The sequence below is a fragment of the Heterocephalus glaber genome, unplaced genomic scaffold (genome assembly GCF_053883595.1).
Source record: "Heterocephalus glaber isolate CG9 unplaced genomic scaffold, H.glaber_assembly_v1.0 deba00000470, whole genome shotgun sequence".
Lineage (NCBI taxonomy): Eukaryota > Metazoa > Chordata > Mammalia > Rodentia > Bathyergidae > Heterocephalus > Heterocephalus glaber.
The window spans coordinates 11725362-11744365 of NW_028258145.1; the positions used below are offsets into that span (position 1 = coordinate 11725362).

Consider the following 19004-nt stretch of genomic DNA (forward strand, 5'->3'; position numbering starts at 1 on the left):
TAAAGGAAAACAGCCTCCAACCCAGATTGATGTACCCTGCAAAACTATCTTTCAAAATTGTTGGAGAAATAAGATACTTTCATAACAAAGAGCACCTTCGGAACTTCACAGATACCAAACTAGCACTCCGAAAAATTTTAGACAATATCCTAGGAAAAGACAATAAGGATCACAACCCCAGGAAGCCCAGCAGAATGAATCCATTGGTCAAAACAAGAAATTAAAGGCAAAGGGAGAAACTCCAACAAAAAGAAAAGGTCATGACAATGATAAGTCAATACATATCAGTTATAACCATCAATGTTAATGGTCTCATTTCACCAATCAAAAGAAATAGACTGACAGAATAGGCCAAGAAGCAAGATCCAACAATATGCTGCATACAAGAAACACATTTCATTCAAAAAGAAACTCATAGACTGAAAGTTAAAGGGTGGAAAACAATATTCCATGTGATGGGAACCCGAAGAAAAGCAGGAGTAGCTATCCTCTTTGCAGATCAAGTGGATTTCAAACCAACACTGATTAAGAGAGACAAAGGAGGACACTACATCCTTACAAAGGGAACAATCCAAGAGGACGAGAAAACAATCATAAACATATATGCACCAAACACTAGTGTGCCTAACTATATAAAACAAATACTAATGGACATGAAAAATCAAATAAGCACTAAAACAATAGTAGTGGAGGACCTCAATACCCCACTGTAACAAATAGATAGATCAACTAGACAAAAAATAAGCAACAAAATACTAGGACTCAGTCAAACTCTTGAACTACTGAACTTAACAGATGTTTACAGAGTATTCCACCCTACAAAATTAGAATACACATTCTTTTCAGCTGCACACAGGTTGTTCTCCAAAGTAGACCACATACTCGTTAATAGAACATATTTAGGTAAGTACAAAGGAATTGAAGTTATCCCCTGTATATTATCAGACCATAGTGCAATAAAATTGGAGATCAATAGCAAAAGAAACCACAAGAATTTCATAAACACATGGAAATTGAACAACACACTTCTGAATAACCAGTGGGTCACAGGAAATTAAAGAAGAAATCAGACAGTTACTTCAATTAAATGACAATGACAGTACAACATATCGGAATCTGTGGGACACAAAGCAGTCTTACAAGGGAAATTCATAGCAGTGAATACTCATATTAGGAAAACACAGTGAGCCCAATTATACAACCTGATGCTGAACCTCAAGCTTCTAGTAAAAGAAGAGCAGGACAACCCCAACACTCATACAAGGGAGGAAATTATAAAGAGCAGAGCAGAAATCAGTGCAATGCAGATTAAGAGAACGATACAAAAAAACAATGAAGCCAAGAGTTGAGTCTTTGAAAGAATAAACAAAATTGACAAACCCTTAGCCAACCTTATCAGAAAAAGCAAAGAAAAGAAAAGGCCCAAATCCATGCAATTAGGAATGAAAATGATGAAATTACAGTGGACCCAGCAGATATCCAGAGGATCATCAATACCTCCTTCAAGAACCTATACACCAACAAGATGGAAAGCACAGAAGAAATGGACAGATGCCTAGATACGTATGAATTACCAAAGTTAAATGAAGACCTAAAAATTCTAAACAACCCAATATCAATCAATGAAATTGAAAACATAATTAAACACTTAACAACTAAGAAAAGCCTGGGTCCTGATGGCTTCACCACTGAATGCTTCCAAGACATTTATGCCTTTTTTTTTTTTTTTGGTATGAAGGATTGAGCTCAGGTCCTTGCACTTGTGAGGCAGGCAGCAGAACCACTGAGCTAAATCCCCAGCCCTCTACAAGACATTTAGAGAGAAACTATTGCCACTACTGTTTAAATTCTTCGATGAAATTGAAAGGGAAGCAATATTTCCTAATTCATTCCTGGAAGCAAGCATCACCTTGATCCCCAAAGCAGAGAAAGACCCAACTGAAAAAGAGAACTATAGGCCAATCTCACTAATGAACATAGATGCAAAAATCCTTAATAAGATACTGGCAAACAGAATGCAGAAGATCATCAAGAAGATCATACACCCTGATCAAGTGGGATTCATCCCAGGGATGCAGGGATGGTTCAACATATGCAAATCAATAAATGTAATACACTATACCAACAGAGCCAAGGACAAACACCATATGATCATCTCAATAGATGCAGAAAAATCACTTGACAAAATCCAACATGCGTTTATGATAAAAACCCTATAGAAAATTGGAATAGATGGTCTGTACCTCAATCTGATAAAAGCTATCTGTGAAAAACCAACAGCCAATATCATACTAAATGATCAAAAACTGAAATCCTTCACACTAAAATCGGGAACAAGACTAGGATGTCCACCATCGCCACTCCTGTTCAATATAGTTTTGGAAACGTTAGCCATGGCAATTAGACAAGAGAAAAATAAAAGGAATAAAGATAGGAAATGAAGAAGTCAAATTCTCATTATTTGCGGATGACGTGATATTCTATATAGAAGAACCCAAGAACTCCACCAAAAGTCTTCTAGACTTAATAGCCAAATTCAGGAAAGTATCCAAATATAAGGTTAACATGCAGAAATCATAGCTTTCCTCTACACGAACAACAGATGCACTGAGAAAGAAGTAGAGCAAATAATTCCTTTCACAGTAGCATCCAAGAAACTGAAATACCTAGGAATCAACCTATCAAAAGAAATCAAAGACCTCTTCTCTGAAAACTATAGCACTCTGAAAAGAGAGATTGAGGATGATATCAGAAAATGGACAGACATCCCCTGCTCCTGGGTAGGAAGGATCAACATGGTGAAAATGGCCATACTTCCAGAACTGCTATATAGATTTAGTGCAATCTCAATTGAAATCCCACCATCATCCTTCATGGACCTTGAGAAAACAATCCAAAAATCCATTTGGAACAAGAAGACACCCAGAATAGCAAAAGCAATTCTAGGTAACAGAGACATGGCAGGGGGTATCACAACCCCCAACTTGAAACTATACTACAAATCTACTGTGATCAAAACAGCATGGTACTGGCAGAAAAACAGACCTGAGGACCAGTGGAACAGATTAGAAGATGCAGAAACAACTCCAGAGACACTCAGCCACCTCATATTTTGCAAAGGAGCTAAACCCCCTCACTGGAGGAAAGATGGCCTCCTTAATAAATGGTGGTGGCAGGCTTGGTTTTAGCTCAGTGGTTCCACTGCTTGCCTCAAAAGCAGAAGGTCCTGAGTTCGATCCCTGGTACCAAAAAAAATAAAATAAAATAAATGGTGCTGGAAAAATTGGGTTTCACAGATTAGAAGATACAGAAACAACACCAGACACACTCAGCCATCTCATCTTTGACAAAGGAGCCAAACACCCTCACTGGAGGAAAGATAGCCTCTTTAATAAATGGTGCTGGAAAAATTGGGCTTCAACTTGCCAAAGATTAAAACTAGACCTATATCTCTCACCATGCACTAAACTAAAATCAAAATGGATTAAAGATCTAAATATTAAAATAGAATCTCTGAACCAGTTGGAACAGAGGTTAGGTAGAACCCTTGAAGACATCGGTGTAGGAAAAGATTTTATGAACAAAACCTCAGCTGCCCGTGAACTAGCACTAACAATCAATAAATGGGATCTCTTCTTATTAAAGAGCTTCTGCACAGCAAGAGAAACCACCAGCAGTGTGAGGAGACAACCCACAATGTGGGAAACAATCTTCCCCTGCTCTTCCTCAGACAAAGGTCTACTATCTCGAATTTATAAAGAACTTAAAAAGATCAGACCTCCCAAATTTAAAGACCCAGTCCAAAAATGGGCATCTGAAATGAATGGACATTTCTCAGACAAAGAAGTAGAAATGGCAAATAAATACATGAAAAAATGTTCAACATCACTGGTCATTTGAGAGATGCAAATGAAAACAACTCTGAGATTCCACTTCACTCCAGAAAGAATGGCTGCTATCATGAAATCAACCAATAACAAATGCTGGCGGGGCTGTGGGGAAAGAGGAACCCTGCTCCCCTGCTGGTGGGAGTGTAGACTGGTGCAACCACTGTGCAAATCAGTATGGAGATGCCTCAAAGAACTAGGACTGGAAGTCCCATTTGACCCCGCTATTCCACTGCTGGGGATCTTCCCCAAAGAATTAAAAGAATCATACCACAGTGATCTATGTGCGCCCATGTTCATAGCAGCGCAGTTTGTAATAGCTAAAGCTTGGAAACAGCCCAAATGCCCATCAACTGGAGACTGGATAAAGAAAATGTGGTTTTTTTAAATAAAATGGAGTACTACTCAGCCATAAAAAATGAGAAATTAGAGACATTTATAGCTAAATGGATGCACATTGAGGCAATACTCTTAAGTGAAATAAATAGGACACACATGTGTAAATACTGCATAGTTTCTCTGGTGTGAGAAACTGAAAGTGTAAATAAGGACTAAATGTATAATAGGTAATGTGAAATAGGAAGAAAAGGGGCAAAGGGGAATGAAGTGGGAGGGCTAGGGGAAAGGATAGAAGGGAATGGGATTAATATGAGAAAATGGAAAAATAGGAACAAAATCTTTGTAAATAGGACTGGAGGGGTTGAAGGGAGGGCTGGGCAAGGGTGAAAAATAAGAACCAAGAGAGACTATGTAAAGGTGCAAATTTCCAATGATGAATGTCATTGTATTGTATACCTAAAATGTACCAATGATTAGAATGAATAATCGATAAAGTAAAATAGGAAGAAAAGGTCCAAAGGGGTAGGGGTAGTGGGAGGGGCAGGGGAAAGGAAAGAAGGGAAAGGAAAAAATGATGAGAAATGGAAAAAATGGAAATAAAGTCTTTGTAAATAGGGAAGGGTGGAGGGCGTGAAGGGAGGGCTAGGAATGGGGAAAAAATAAGAACCAAGATGCATTATGTAAAGGTACAATTCCCAATGAAAAATGTAATTGTGTTGTATACCTAAAATGTACCAATAAAAGAATTTAATACAAAAAAAAAAGAAAAGAAAAGAAAGAAAAATTGGGTTTCAACTTGTCAAACATTAAAACTAGACTTGTATCTCTCACCATGGACTAAACTAAAATCGAAATGGATTAAAGATCCAAATATTAAAACAGAAACGCTCAACCGGCTAGAACAGAGGTTAGGTAGAACTCTTGAAGACATTGGTGTAGGAAAAGATTTTATGAACAAAACCTCAGTTGCCCATGAACCAGCACAAACCATCAACAAGTGTAATCTCCTTTTACTAAAAATATTCTACTACACAGCAAGAGAAACCACTAACAAAGTGAAGAAACAACCTGCGATGTGGGAAAAAATTTTGACCTGCTGTTCCTCAGACAAAAGTCTACTATCTCGAATCTATAAAGAACTTAAAGAAAATCAGATCTCTCAAATTTAAAGACCCAATCCAAAAGTGGGCATCTAAACTTAACAGACATTTCTCAGACAAAGAAGTAAAAGCAGCAAAAAAAATATGAAAAAATGTTCAACATCAGTGGTCATTCGAGAGATGCAAATGAAAACAAGGCTGAGATTCCACCTCACCCCAGAAAGAATGACTGCTATCAAGAAATCAACCAATAACAAATGCTGTTGGGGCTGTGGGGAAAGAAGAACATTGTTCCACTGCTGGTGGGAGTGTAGACTGGTTACACCACTGTGGAAATCAGTATGGAGATACCTCAAAGAACTAGGACTGGAAGTCCCATTTTACCCTACTATTCCACTGCTGGGCATCTTCCCCAAAGAATTAAAAGAATCATACCACAGTGATATATGTGCACTCATGTTCATAGCAGCACAATTCGTGATAGCTAAAACTTGTAAACAATCCAGTTGCCCATCAACTGGAGACTGGATCAAGAAAATGTGGTTTCTTTATAAAATGGAGTATTACTCAGCCATAAAGAATGAGAAACTAGAGACATTTATAGCTAAATGGATGCATATTGAGCCAATACTCTTAAGTGAAATAAATATGACACACTTGTGTAAGTACCGAATAGTTTCTCTAGTGTGAGAAACTGAAGATGTAAATAAGGACTAAAAGGTATAATAGATAATGTGAAATAGGGAGAAAAGGAGCAAAAGGGAAGGGGAAGTGGGAGGGGTAGGGGAAAGGAAAGAAGGGAATGAAATTAGTATGAGAAAATGAAAAACTGGAAACAAAGTCTTTTTAAATAGGGAAGGATGGAGGGGTTGAAGTGAGGGCAGGGGAAGAGGGGGAAATAAGAACTAAGAGAGATTATGTAAAGGTGCAAATTTCCAACGATGAATGTCATTATATTGTATACCTAAAATGTACCAATAAACTTAAATTTTAAAAAATTATTGAAAACTCATATGGTTTCACTGTTTCTTTTAAAACTCGTGTTGGAATTCAATGTTGAGGGGGAAAGTGGTACATCTAATCCCAGCTACTTGTGAAGTTTAAGCAGGACCAACATGGGCAATGTGGGGAGTCCCTGTCTCAAAAAAACCATAAATCAGGCTGAAAAACAGAAAAGAATTCAAAAATCCATGAAAAGAGCTGTTTCTTTGAAGAGATCAATAAAATTGACCCATCTTTCACAAGACTGAGGGAGCAGAAAAGATCAAATCACCACTATCAAGAGCAAAGCTTCTGGACAAGGTGGCGTATGTCTGTGATCTCAGCCCTTGGGAGGCTGAGACAGGAGGAATTTAGTATAAGCTTCTGCTACATGGTGAGTTCAAGGCTAGCCTGAGTTACACAGTGAGACCTTTTCTCAAAAAAACAAAACAAAATAAAAGAATAAAGCCAGGAGCTGTCACCATCTTGCAGACAAAAAAAGGATAAGAAAGAAATGACATGAATGACTATGCATCCATTTGACAATTTAGATGAAATGAACAATTCTTCAAAAAGCATAATCTGTTGCAACTTGCCCTTAGTGAAATAGATCATGAATAAGCTTTATAACCTTCAAGGAAGTTAAATTTGTATTTGAAAGATTCTCAAAGGGGAAATTTCCAGCCCTACATGGTTTCACTGGGGAATTCTGTCATATGTTTAAAGGAGAATTAATGCCAGTTGCATCAGTCTGTCCAGAAAACAGAACAGTAGGGAACATTTTCCAATTCATTTTGTAAAGCTAATATATCCTGACAACAAAACCAAAGTACAAAAAGAAAATCACAGGCCAATATTCCTATTGAATTTAGATACAAAAAATCCTTGGCCAATTACCAGCAAATATAATTCAACAGTATATAAAAAGAATTATACATTCTGTGATGTACATTCTGTGATGAAGAGAGTTTTATTCCAGGAATGCAAACTGACTCAACATTTGAACTTCAGCTGCTGTAATATACCATATTATCTGGGCAAAGTAGAAAATTAGCATAACGATGTCAGTATGGAAAAAGCAAAAATGACAAAATTCAGTACCCCCTCATGATTTAAAAAAAAAAAAAACCTTAGAAAAACAAGAATAGTGGGGGTAGTGAGTAAATTAGTGATCTGCCAAAGATTTCTACATCCACATCCTGACCTGTGAACATGTCAGGAACTGGGCCACACACTTATTGCTGACTTGGATATAAACTCTATAAGCATTCCAGAGAACAGTTGGCAGTTTTGTAAACTATCCATGCAATCTAATCTAGCAATTGCACTGTTAATCATTATTCCAGAGAAATGATGACTTTAGTTCACACAAAAACATGCATATGAATGTTAATAGCGACTTTTGTTTTTTATTTTGTTTGTTTGTTTGGTAAGGGCTTTGAACTCGGGGCCTTCCACTTGCAAATCAGGTGGCGGAACCACTGAGCTAAATACCTGGCTGTTTTGTTTTTTTAAGACAGGGTCTCACTCTATAGTTCATGATGCCTTGAACTCATTATGTAGCCCAGGCTGGCCTCAAACTTGAGTTCTCAGCCTCCCAAGTGGTAGGATTACAGGTGCGTGCCTCCACTCCCACCTGGCAGCTTTCTTCTTTGTATCCAAATGTGAGAAACAGACCTTTTTTGCAGCTTCCATCTAGATCCTTAATTCATTAGGGAGATTGCAACATGGTCATAGTGTAATTTTTATTTAAGACTTAGGTCTCAGCTGCATTCAGTAACCTGGTGATGCAGCTTACCATATTACAAATCACTTCTGTTTACTGTATAAATCTGTCAAGTCTGCTACTTAGTGTGTGCTGCTTTACTGTGTATCACTTTTGTGGAACACTGGGTATAGATGGCTCTTAGGGAGTGCTTTGTCTATGGTAGAATGGAGGTGCTGTGTTTTCTAGTATAGACTAGTGATTTTCCTTAGTCCTCAGGCTGCCTCCTACCCTTTCCGTGGCTGTTGCTGAATCCCATTGGGTAGGATTACATCTTTCCTCTGGAAGTCCTCTATAGTGGGGATGACTTCCCAGTCACACTGAGTCATTGGGTGATTGTCATCTGATTAGAGGATGTGGTTAATGTGTGAGTCATTTGAACAGAACCTAGCTACCTTTTCCTTAGCAGACCTGTCTTCTCACTTTCTCACTTGGGTGACTTTTTTGTTTGTCTTTTGAGATAGAGTCTCCATATGTAGTTTGGGCTGGCCTTGAACTCACTATGTAGCAGAGGTTGGGCTTGAACTCCTGGCAGTCTTCCTGCCTCAGCCTCCCAAGTGCTGGGCTTAAGGGCACGCAAGGCATCCGCACCCAGGTGGGGTGACCCTTTTTTAAAGACAGTGGTATGTAAGTAGTTCCATGTTAAACATTACTTGAAGTTTGAAATATTGTTCCTTGAAAATATGACTATCTCTAAAGGACAGAGCAAGTTGGTTACAGAGACTATTGAGTAGCACCTATAAATCATTTGGTATTCATGATGTGCATATTTTCAATGGAGAATAATCTCCTTAAATGTCAGTGTGACTCATCTGTATTAAGCCATGTGACTCAGTCTGTGAAATGACAGGTTAGAGTTCTGATTTCATTATAAGAAAGGATGGTTGTGGCTGGGGATGTAGCTCAGTGGTGCAGCATCTGCCTGGCAAGTGCAAAGTCCTGAGTTCAACCCTGGTACTGCAAAAAAAAAAAGAAGAAAGAAAGAATGATTGAGGCCCAGGGATGTAGCTCAGCAGTGCAGCACCTGCCCTGGTAAGCGCAAGGCCCTGAATTTGATCACTAGTACCAAAAAAAAGAAAGGATGATGGAGTTGTGTTTACAGGTTAAGTTTAATTTAATATAAATCACAAATAAAGCTTTTCCTTCACCCTTTGGATTGGTCTTTGTGGCATAGCAGTGAGACTTGTTTCCACGCTTCCTGATGGTGTAGTTTAACCTGAGGTTAGAGGAAGTAAGCCAGGCTGCCTTCCAGGCTGGTAGATGACCAGGCAGGACCTGCTCCTCATCACCCTTGGGCCTGAATGTAGTGTCCTTAGCACAGCTTGGCCTTCCGGGTGCTGGCTCCAAAGCCGGATGCCCTCCTGGGTATTGATGCTCTCTGACCTGGGCACATGGAGTCAGCAGCAGAAAGTCACAGGCAAAACCAGAAGGGGCCTTTGACACTTTGAATTCTGTCTTCTCTGTAGCTTGGGTTACTCTTTGGATGCCCTGGAAGCTAAAACATATGAATATAGGTTAAACTTTAGCCTGCTTCCTCAGGCTTGTGTTGAATGCCTGTTATTCCAATGGATAGTTCTGGAACAAAACAAATATTCATTCACTATCCTCAAATTTTCTCATACAGAGAGTGTATGGGGAAGTGATGTCCAGAATGTCACAGTTTTGAGGAAACTGCCTACGTTAGGATATTTTAATTCTCTTGGGTTTTGTGGGTTGCTGTCAGAATAGTTCTTTCTTTGGAATACAATTTAGACTTTGTCACAGTGAAGTATGTTTTAGGAAATAGAGTGTAGTCTTCAGGAGAATCTGGATATGGAATAAGGCACCCACCAAATGAGCAGCCTTTTGTTTCAAGAGTGTGGGTAGTTGTATTTTGGCAATAGTTGTGAAACCTTTGTAAACATGGCTTGAGATTGGCTTTCTCTTTTTAAAAATGAATCCAGGAAAGTAAGAGCTTTGTGACTAGCCCCATGGAATCTGGAAAATTGTGTTGACACTTAGCCCATTTTAGATCATTGAATATATTTACATGACAAGATAATGATGAAAAAAATGTGTTTGAAGTTTTTTAAAAGATAAACATTTAGAACACTAAATTACCTGGTTTTTCAGATGGACCAGAATTAAAAGTGATGCAACATGGGTAATTTCTGGAACAGTTAATGATGTTTCAGGACTTAATGTGCTTCTTTTTTTTTTTTTTTTAATGTTGGCTAACCCACACTGGGATATGAGAACATTTTTCTGTTTTTTGGATATTTGCTAGACCTGTACAAACCATAAAACATGCAAATATCCGTTGAGATCATTTTCCATTTGCTTTTCATAGTATATGAAAGCTACTACCTCCTATTAGACTGGATTTTACAGTACTTACCAGGTACTCTCTTTGGAATTGGTATTAATGACAAAAGACCTTAAGGCTGTGTAGACAATGATGTTTAATTTTTTTTTTTTTGGTGCCGGGGATTGAACTTGGGACCTTGCACTTGTGAGGCAGGTGCGGAACCACTGAGCTAAATATCCCACTCAGTGGTGCTTAATTTTAATACAGAGCTCTCTGTTGAATTTGTCAAAAGACTAAAAGTCTCAGTGATTTCTCAAAATTTCAGGAGACTGTTTTTTTCCCCACAAGGGTCATTTTTGGGACTATGAGAACAGACCTAAGAAGTGCTTGCCAAGCTTGAGCCCTTTTGATTTGTAAAAGAAACAAACAACAGCAACAGAGAGCCTCCACATCTTTTCCTTATGACTTACTGGGTCAGTTAGAATGCTTTCTATGAAGGAAGTTGCGGTGACACTCTGGAATGTGGAGGGTGATGGGAACTCCAGGGGTATATAGGGCTTGGGAACTTTTTAAAAACAAGGGTTTCTTTTGCTCTGTCCTGGTTAATCATGCTTTCCAGGATAAACTGTTGCTACAGATTAGCTAGGATGAAAGTCAAAATATGAGATTGGTAGGAGGTTAAGTTCTAATATTTCAAAAATTTGATAGATTAAGTTCTAGCAAGACAATATTTTCCTTCTTTTGCTTTGTGGGACACCTGTGTATCCCACACTCATAGAACAATACATGGCACATTGTAGGCCCTCAAAAAATAGTACTTGTCACATGAATAAATAGTGGTGCCTTTTATTTTGTAAATGTAGTTTTTTGTTTGATTTAATGAAGTATATTTCTGCAAATATTGCTATACGATCTTATGTGGGTAGATACTAAAGAGGACTCTCAGTTGGCATTAAATTAGATTTGCTTTATTTCAACAGTACCGTGCAGATGTAGTGCAGTATTTCTTCTTTAGGGTCAATGCCGAACAGTTGTATGAAGATGCTATGTTCTAAATGAATGAACTTTGAGGTGATTGGTTTATATCTTTTAGATCAAATGTTAACTCTTTTCCTTATGAACTTTGACTTTCCATATTAATATGTACCTTCAATACTGTTAATCAAAATTCTAGGTAGAACTATTTTGTAAAATTTGCAGAATTATGCTCAAGTTTCTTGAGAAAAACAGGCAAGAATAGTTTTACTAATTATTGAAAGGAAGGACAAATTGATAAAATCTGTTAGTGAAAGAATTTGACCGTATGTATCAAGTCAATAGATGTGTAATCTACAATTTCCATTTGTGTAAATCACACCAAGAAAGTAGAGAAAACTTGGCATGAAAAGATTCTGACAGCATTACTTATATGTAAGTAGCAGAAAGTTTGAAATTACATAAATAGTAATAGAGGGTCATTTAAAATGCTCTATGATCCCCTGAAATTTAATGAAATTGTGTAATTCAAAAAATTATATTCACTGAAGCTTTGTAATTCTACATCGTGATCATTTTTAATGTAATTTGTGTGTGTGTGTGTGTGTTTGGGGGTGGGGGCAAGGTCTTGCTGTGTAGTTCAAGCTGACCTTGAATTCACCATGTAACCCAGGCTGGCTTTGAACTTACAGAGGTCCTCCTGCCTCAGGCTCCGCAGTGCTGGGGTTATATATTTTTAGTTTTTAAAATTGTATGTGAGGGCTGGGGATTTACCTCATTGGTTGCGCTGCCTGCCTCGCAAGTACAAGGACCCGAGTTCGATCCCCGGTACCAAAAAAAAAACTGTATGTGAAATGATAAACATGGTATGATTACAACATTTAAGCTTAAGTACCTTGGAAAAATAAAAATTACTTTTTAGAGAAAATGTTGTTGGAGCTTAGGAGCACTTGCCCAGCATGTGTGAGGCACTATGTTCAGCCCCAGTACCACCCCTTCCTCCCCCAAAAAACTTTATTGAAATGTAATTTACATACCATAAAGTCACCCACTGAAGTGCATAAGGGTGTGAGCTGTGCAGCCCCCATAGCAGTGTTGTTGGAGCACAGTTCCATCAACCCAAAAGTTCCTTGGTTCCTGTCTCCCACCAACAGGCCCATCCCTGTTTGTCTGTATAGATCTGCTTTTTCTGGATGTTCTATGTAAATGGAATCCCACATCGTGTATTCTTTACCGTCTGGCTTTTTCCACTTGGCATGATGTTTTTGAGGTTATTCCATGCTAAAGCAGTTACCAGCAGTCCATTTCTTTATTCCGTTGTTTTTATGTGTACCACATCTTGTTTATCCACTCTACAGTTGATGGACATTTGAGTTATTTCTAATTTCTGTCTGTATTATGGCCAATGTGCTATAAACATTTTGTGAAAGATTTTGTAAAAGAAATTTCCCAAGTGACTGTTTCCAGCAACAGTGTACAAGGGTCCCACTTGATCTGTGTCCTCACCAGCACTTGGTGCATTTGTCACACTTGATTATAACCATTCTCTTGATTCAAGGTGGTATCTCATTGTGGCTTCAATGATTCTCTCTCTTAGCCCTAATGTAGTTCTCAGTATTACAAAACAGAAGAATAATTTGAAGAATATGTTAGCAAATGGGATATGGAAGTTATGGGCTCTGTATGGAACTGGCATAAATAAATAGCTGTTCAAATGAATATATTCATTATCAATACCTATTAATTTAGGTAGTTGTGATATAGGGGGAAGAGATACAACTCCCAAACCTGCTAGATAACCGAAATGGACGAGTTAATGTTCTCTAAAATCAAAGAATGAATTCTAGGAACAACGGAGGTAAAGAGTAGGAAAAATTTATTGAAAAAAAGATAGCTTCTTCTGTCTAAGAGAGACAGAAGGGGGACGGGAAAATGGGCTGCCCGTTCACCCAACTTCTCAAAGGTATTTTGTGGGAAAAAGCCACGAGGTAAGGTGGGTTCAAGGTGGAACAAAACTAGCCAACTAGTAAGATTACAAGTACTGTCCCTTAGGTAATATTGATCCAGTGAGAAATCACAAAGTGGACAAAACTATGAACAACCAATAACATTATGACAAAGTATAGTTGCTTAGGTAATATTGATTAAATGGGGATCCAGTAGGGAAACAAGTCACGCAGCAAGCATACAAGGAATGAGCAAGGATTTTCAGTGGTAAGGGGTGGGTCAGGGATCTTTCCTGGAAGATCTTGGTCCCCCACCCAGGTGACTGTTACCTCCTATTTAGAATATCAATCACTGCTATTTAACCTATGAAGGTGTGGTAGTTTCTCTCCTTTTACAATGCTGACCTTTAGTGAATGTGTCTTGATTGTCCACCATGTTAGCTCCTTGACTGTCCTCCATGTTGGCTCCTCATGGGCTGGCCCTGTCTAACTGCCTACAAGATATCTCATTAACTTACCTATCTGTAAGAGTTGTTGCTAAGTTTCTTTTCTGTTGGTTTAGAAATATTGCTTTTTTTTTTTTTAGTGTTATTCTTACCTCCTGGAATTTCCCTCTTATGCTAGAAGGGGAGTGTGGACTTTTGAGCCCTGAATAGAAATTGATTACAGAGGAACTTAATTATCCAGGTAAGAAGGTTACATTCATCAGTAAGTCACCACTTTAACTCCAGGTGACTTGCTGGGTTGTTTAATAAATGTATTAGTACTCTGGGTCATGTTACTGGCTTTTTTGGGTGGTGGTGGTGGTTGTTGTTGTTGTTTGAGACAAGGTCTTGCTATGTAGTTCAGGCAGGCCTTGAACTCACTCTGTACCCCAGGCTGGCCTTGAACTTGCGGAAGCCCCCCTGCCTCAGACTCCTGAGAGTTCTGGGATTACAAGCATATGCCATGGCACCCAGCTTTGGAAGATTTGATGTACTCAGACTGCACATTACCTCTCCAGGCCAGAATGTTGCTTTGGTTTTTACTGCATTATCTGAGCGCATGGAGAGACCCTTCCAGTTTTTCGGTAATGAAGTTGTGGGGCATTACTTCTTGGAAATCGCCATTCCTGTGATGTCTTAAGTGCCACCTAAGGGCTAAAGGACTAAAGGAATGATTTAATGTTTTCAAAAGGGCCTAGAAAACAAGTTCATGCTGGATTGAATCTTTGTCCCTTGGATTGAATCTTTGCCCCTTCATAGTCATGTAAGTGAAATATCAAAAGACTGGCACTTAGACTGAGGCCCCAGCTGTACTTCTCAAACTTCAATGCCATGCAGGTAAGCGAGTGCTTCCAGGTTCTCGTCAGGCATCCATTGGACTTTTTTGCCCAAAAACACAGAAAACAACTCTGACTAAGATAAATCAGGAGAGGGAATGTTGAAAGGCCCTGGAGGTGACCAAAGGAAAGCTGTTTTCCAGGTCTTGGGCAGAACAGGGACAAGGCCAGCCTCTCAGGCATCCTCCTAGAGATGAGTCAGCTCAGCTGCTTCATGCGTGTGTCATCTCGAGTGGAGAAGTCTCCATGGCCTAATTTGGGCATGTGCTCACCCTTAGTCTGTGGCTACTATCAGTCTTACCAAAGGAGAAGTGTGGCCCTAGATTAAGAAAAGCATGTGTGTCTGCTGCAAAAGCTTTACCTAATTTGTGGTTGAACCTTTAAAGCAAAAAGGGGTGGAGCTCTGGTAGAATGTGTCCTCAGTGTGCACAAGGTCTGGGGTCAATCCCTACCACCACAAAAACCAACAGAAAAGTTACTAAGTCTTAGTACCTGGGGCACTAGGATGTGCCCCAAAGAATTGCCATTACGCAGCTCTTAAGGAAGGGTGGAAGAGGAGCACTCTGCAGCCAGACACTGGGGAGACATGTGGTAGCCCTCAGAGAGGATCAATGTGAGGTAGAGAATAGGTTGTAGCCTGAACAAATGCAGGTGGGTAGTAAGGATGTTCATAGCAGGGAGAGGATTTTAAGAAATAACGTCCTCAAACTGTTTCCAAGCCCCTGGCTCTGGGAGATGCTGGGTTAGTTAATGCAGTGTTGATGTGAATTCACCCCCTTTAATTCTGCAGTTTAACTGTAAACACCAAAAGCATTTCTCTGTGTTTAGGAGAGAGGGTAAATGAAGATTGCTCATCTGCCGGGACCCTGAGAGAGGCATGAGTGTGGCCCTGGTGGACATATAAGGGAACCCCACCTGTATGGAGAGTTAGGGTGAGCCATCATCACAGGGAAGCATACTCTAACACTTGCTGCTATGGCTCCCTGTCCTCCTGGAGCCCTGCCCAGGTCAGCCTAGCTCCATGCAAGTAGCTTCCTTTTGAGAGGGAGAATTCTGCAAGTACTCCTCTGGTGCTCACTGCCATTTGGGTGCCTTTAACTTTTGGCTCTTTTTAAAAATCATTGCTCCATGATTGCAGCAAATGGCCAGTGATGACTGTTGCATAAGTTTAGAGTGTTTGTGAGGACAGCAGCGTACACTTGGCAAGATAAGTGGGCGGTATAAGAATAGAGGCTTTGGGCCAGGGATTTAGCTCAATGGTTCTGTCACCTGCCTCGCAAGCACAAGGACCCGAGTTCGATCCCCGGTACCAAAAAAAAAAGGAAGAATAGAGGCTTTGTTAGCTGTGGATTCTGGGCTAAAGTTTCTCTGAGCCAAGGTTCAGGATCACAAAATCCTAAATGTTACAGCTAGAGGAGATTTAGAGAACTACCTGGTTCTCTGTCATTAGAAATGATATTTGACTTTGAGAATACAGTTTTGTGGTATTCTCTCTGCTCAGAAAGATGAATCCCTCACTTCACAAACTCTTTAAGAATCAGGAAACTCCCAAGTACAGACTAATGCAGCCCCAACCGGACCTTCTGAGGATCTCTGGGGACTCGGCTTTGTGCTACAGAAAACCCCAGCTGCTTCTGCAGGCTCTGGTGGATCTATACCACAGGGAGTCATGGGCTGAATCATCCTCAGTCTGCAGTTGCAGAGTTTACTAGGACTACAGTGGTCTCTGGGATATGGACCAGGCCGAGATGGCTCCTCTGCCATATGGAGAACCTTGAATGCTAATCACAAACATTTGTGTGTCTCATGATTTATGAAAAAACTTTTCTCTTATACCATTTGGTTTCATCCCCACAACTTTTATAGTGAAGAGGGTTATCATCCTTCTCCTCCTCTCAGTGAGCCAACTGAGATTCAGAGAACACGTCTCGTCACAGGGCAGTTACTGCAGTGGCAGAGTTGAGAGTGAATTTCAAATCCTATCCACCTCTGGTGGCATTGGGCCCTCTAGGAAACCTGTGCAGTAGTGGGAAACAAAGTCTTTGACATGTTTATCATGAAACCAAGGCGATTGATTGTCAGGTGTTGTACAGTCTCCTTGTCCAGCTACTAAGGTGAGGGTAGGAGACATGGGAACAATGAGAGCTCTTGGTGGAGTCAGATGGAATTGGGATCCTGTGGAACATCTAGAAGATCCTGCTGCTCATTTCCTGAATATTCACTTGACACTCTGTCCTTTAGCCCTTCAAGGAGAGCCAGGTCAACCTGAGCCCCCCACTCTGTGCTTTAGCATCTGTGCTGTCTCCCAGCGACTGGCTGCCCGCTCTTCAGGTGCATGGCTTGGAGTCCCTTGGTTTGTGCTGCTGGTGGACACTAAAAAAGTTTTTCTCCTTTATTCTAGGGGTAAGAGATGCGGTGATAAGTTGCAAGAGTCTTCTAATGGCTTACCATTAGAGGTAGCATACATTGTTTATTTAGCACCATTGATTCTTTGTATAAAAAGCTTCTTAGTTTCTAGGTGCCTTGGGATAATGCATCACTTCTGTTACTACACATCAGTCCCATTGCAGCAGAGCAGTGTGCTGGCTGTGAACTCCAAGACCCATTTGGTGGGCAGCCCGACCAGATGAGGGGGCACTGTCTTAGTACTGCCAGACATCCTAATAGCCTGAGGCAGTGGGTTTTTGTGGGGAGGAGCTCCTAAGCTGCTGCTAAGCAACTCCTGCACTAGGAGACCCAATGCCAGCACTTGCTGGAAGCTTGTTGGAAGTGTAGTATCTCAGGCACTACCCCAGCCTTGCTGAATCCATCTGTGTTTTAGTGAGAGCCTCAGAGGATTTGCTTAAGGAGCACTGGAATGGTGTACAGCTTTGGCTGCCTATCAGCATCCATTTCCTAGTCTTTCTTAATAACAGTGCAGTTTTGTTGAATTACTTACATTTAGATGCCAAGAGAATTTATCCTTAATGCTGATCAAGGTAGATTTCCCTTAGTGACTGATGATGGTTCAGGGTTGGCTCAGTCCGAAGGAAAAACTTAGTTTTTGTTTGGGAGGAGTATTTCTCTCAACCAGCAGGATAGCAAATAATAAAGTGTGGATGTGCACCTTACTGGCAGCCATCTGAGACCATGTCTGACACTGAAACCATCAGGGCAGGAGGACAGAGGCCTGAGATTGCTGCTCATGGGCCCTGTGCCTGGATCTCTTCCAGCCTCTGGTCTCACAGTCTGATAATGCATTTTCTCATGCTTTACCCCAGGTTAACCTTGGTTTTTAAAAACTATTTGCCGCTGAAAACATCGTGTTGTACTCAGAAAAGGGAAGTGGTGTTCTGTACACAAGTGTTGTATGTGTGGCCCTTTGTAAAGTCTCTGCCTTCTCAGATGCTCTTAGGTTTTCTCCTGTCTCAGGAATTGTGCTTCTGCCCTGTCGTGATGTAGCCTGTCCAGACAAAGGCTGGTGCAGGGAGCGGAGAATGTCCTGAGCAGTGGTCTTCTCTCTGCAGTCCTATCAGCTGCAGTTGTGAAGAACACTTTTTCCCTAGTGTGGTGTTTGCATCTGTTTTCTCATCTGTAAAATAAAAAGAGTCCTAAATAGTGGTTGTGGATTAGAAATACTTTGAAAACTTCACTCTTCCCAGTTTAATTTTCCTTTTCAATTTTTCCTTTTTTATTGAAATAAAGAATAAATAATACAACATCTACCATTTTAACCATATTTAAGTGCATAGTTCAGTGACACTAAGTTTATATACACCATGTTTTTCAACTATCACCACTATTTATTTCCAGAACTTTCTCATCTTCCCAAAAACTCTACCCATTAAATAATAACTCCTCATTCCCTTTTTCTCTTGTGTCTGGCTTATTTTTCTTAGCATAATATCCTCAGGTTTTGTCCATGTTGTAGCATATATCAGAATTTTGTTCCCTTTTAGACGAGATTAGGCACTTTAGAATGGTGTGGCCATAGACTTGTTCCCTTTTGTGGCTGAATAATATTTCATTGGTTTATGTACTACATTGACTTATCCATTTACCTTTCAGTGAACACTTGGGTCTCTGACTTTTAGCTATTATGAATGTCACTAGGAATATCGGTGTACAGTTATCTGTTTGAGTCCCCACTGTTTTTTTTTAATTTTTATTTTTTGGTATCAGGGTTTGAACTTGGGATCTTGCGCTTGCAAGGCAGGCAGTGGAACCACTGAGCTAAATCCCCGGCCCGATTCCCCACTTTTAGTTATTTTGGGTACATACCTAGTAGTAGAATTGCTGAATCTGCCAAACTTGAAAACTTGGTGCTGTATTAACCAGTTGTTATTCAGACATAGATTGGAAAATGCTCTTGCTTTTCTTGTTGATGCTATAGTATTCTCACTAGTTAGCATGGGACTTCCAAA

The 19004-nt window shown here is 39.9% G+C and overlaps 1 protein-coding gene across 6 annotated transcripts in view; it reads left to right on the forward strand.

The window, feature by feature from the left end:
• The window catches only part of Lims1 (LIM zinc finger domain containing 1), a 126195-nt gene that overhangs the window by 10854 nt on the left and 96337 nt on the right, over positions 1-19004 (forward strand). For 2 of the 6 annotated variants that reach the window (XM_087204225.1, XM_087204223.1), the window contains exon 2: positions 13867-13967. The exons of the other annotated variants lie outside the window; for them this stretch is intronic. The gene's annotated coding sequence lies outside the window, so the exon portion shown is untranslated. The remainder of the gene's footprint in view (positions 1-13866; positions 13968-19004) is intronic. 6 annotated transcript variants of the gene reach the window in all.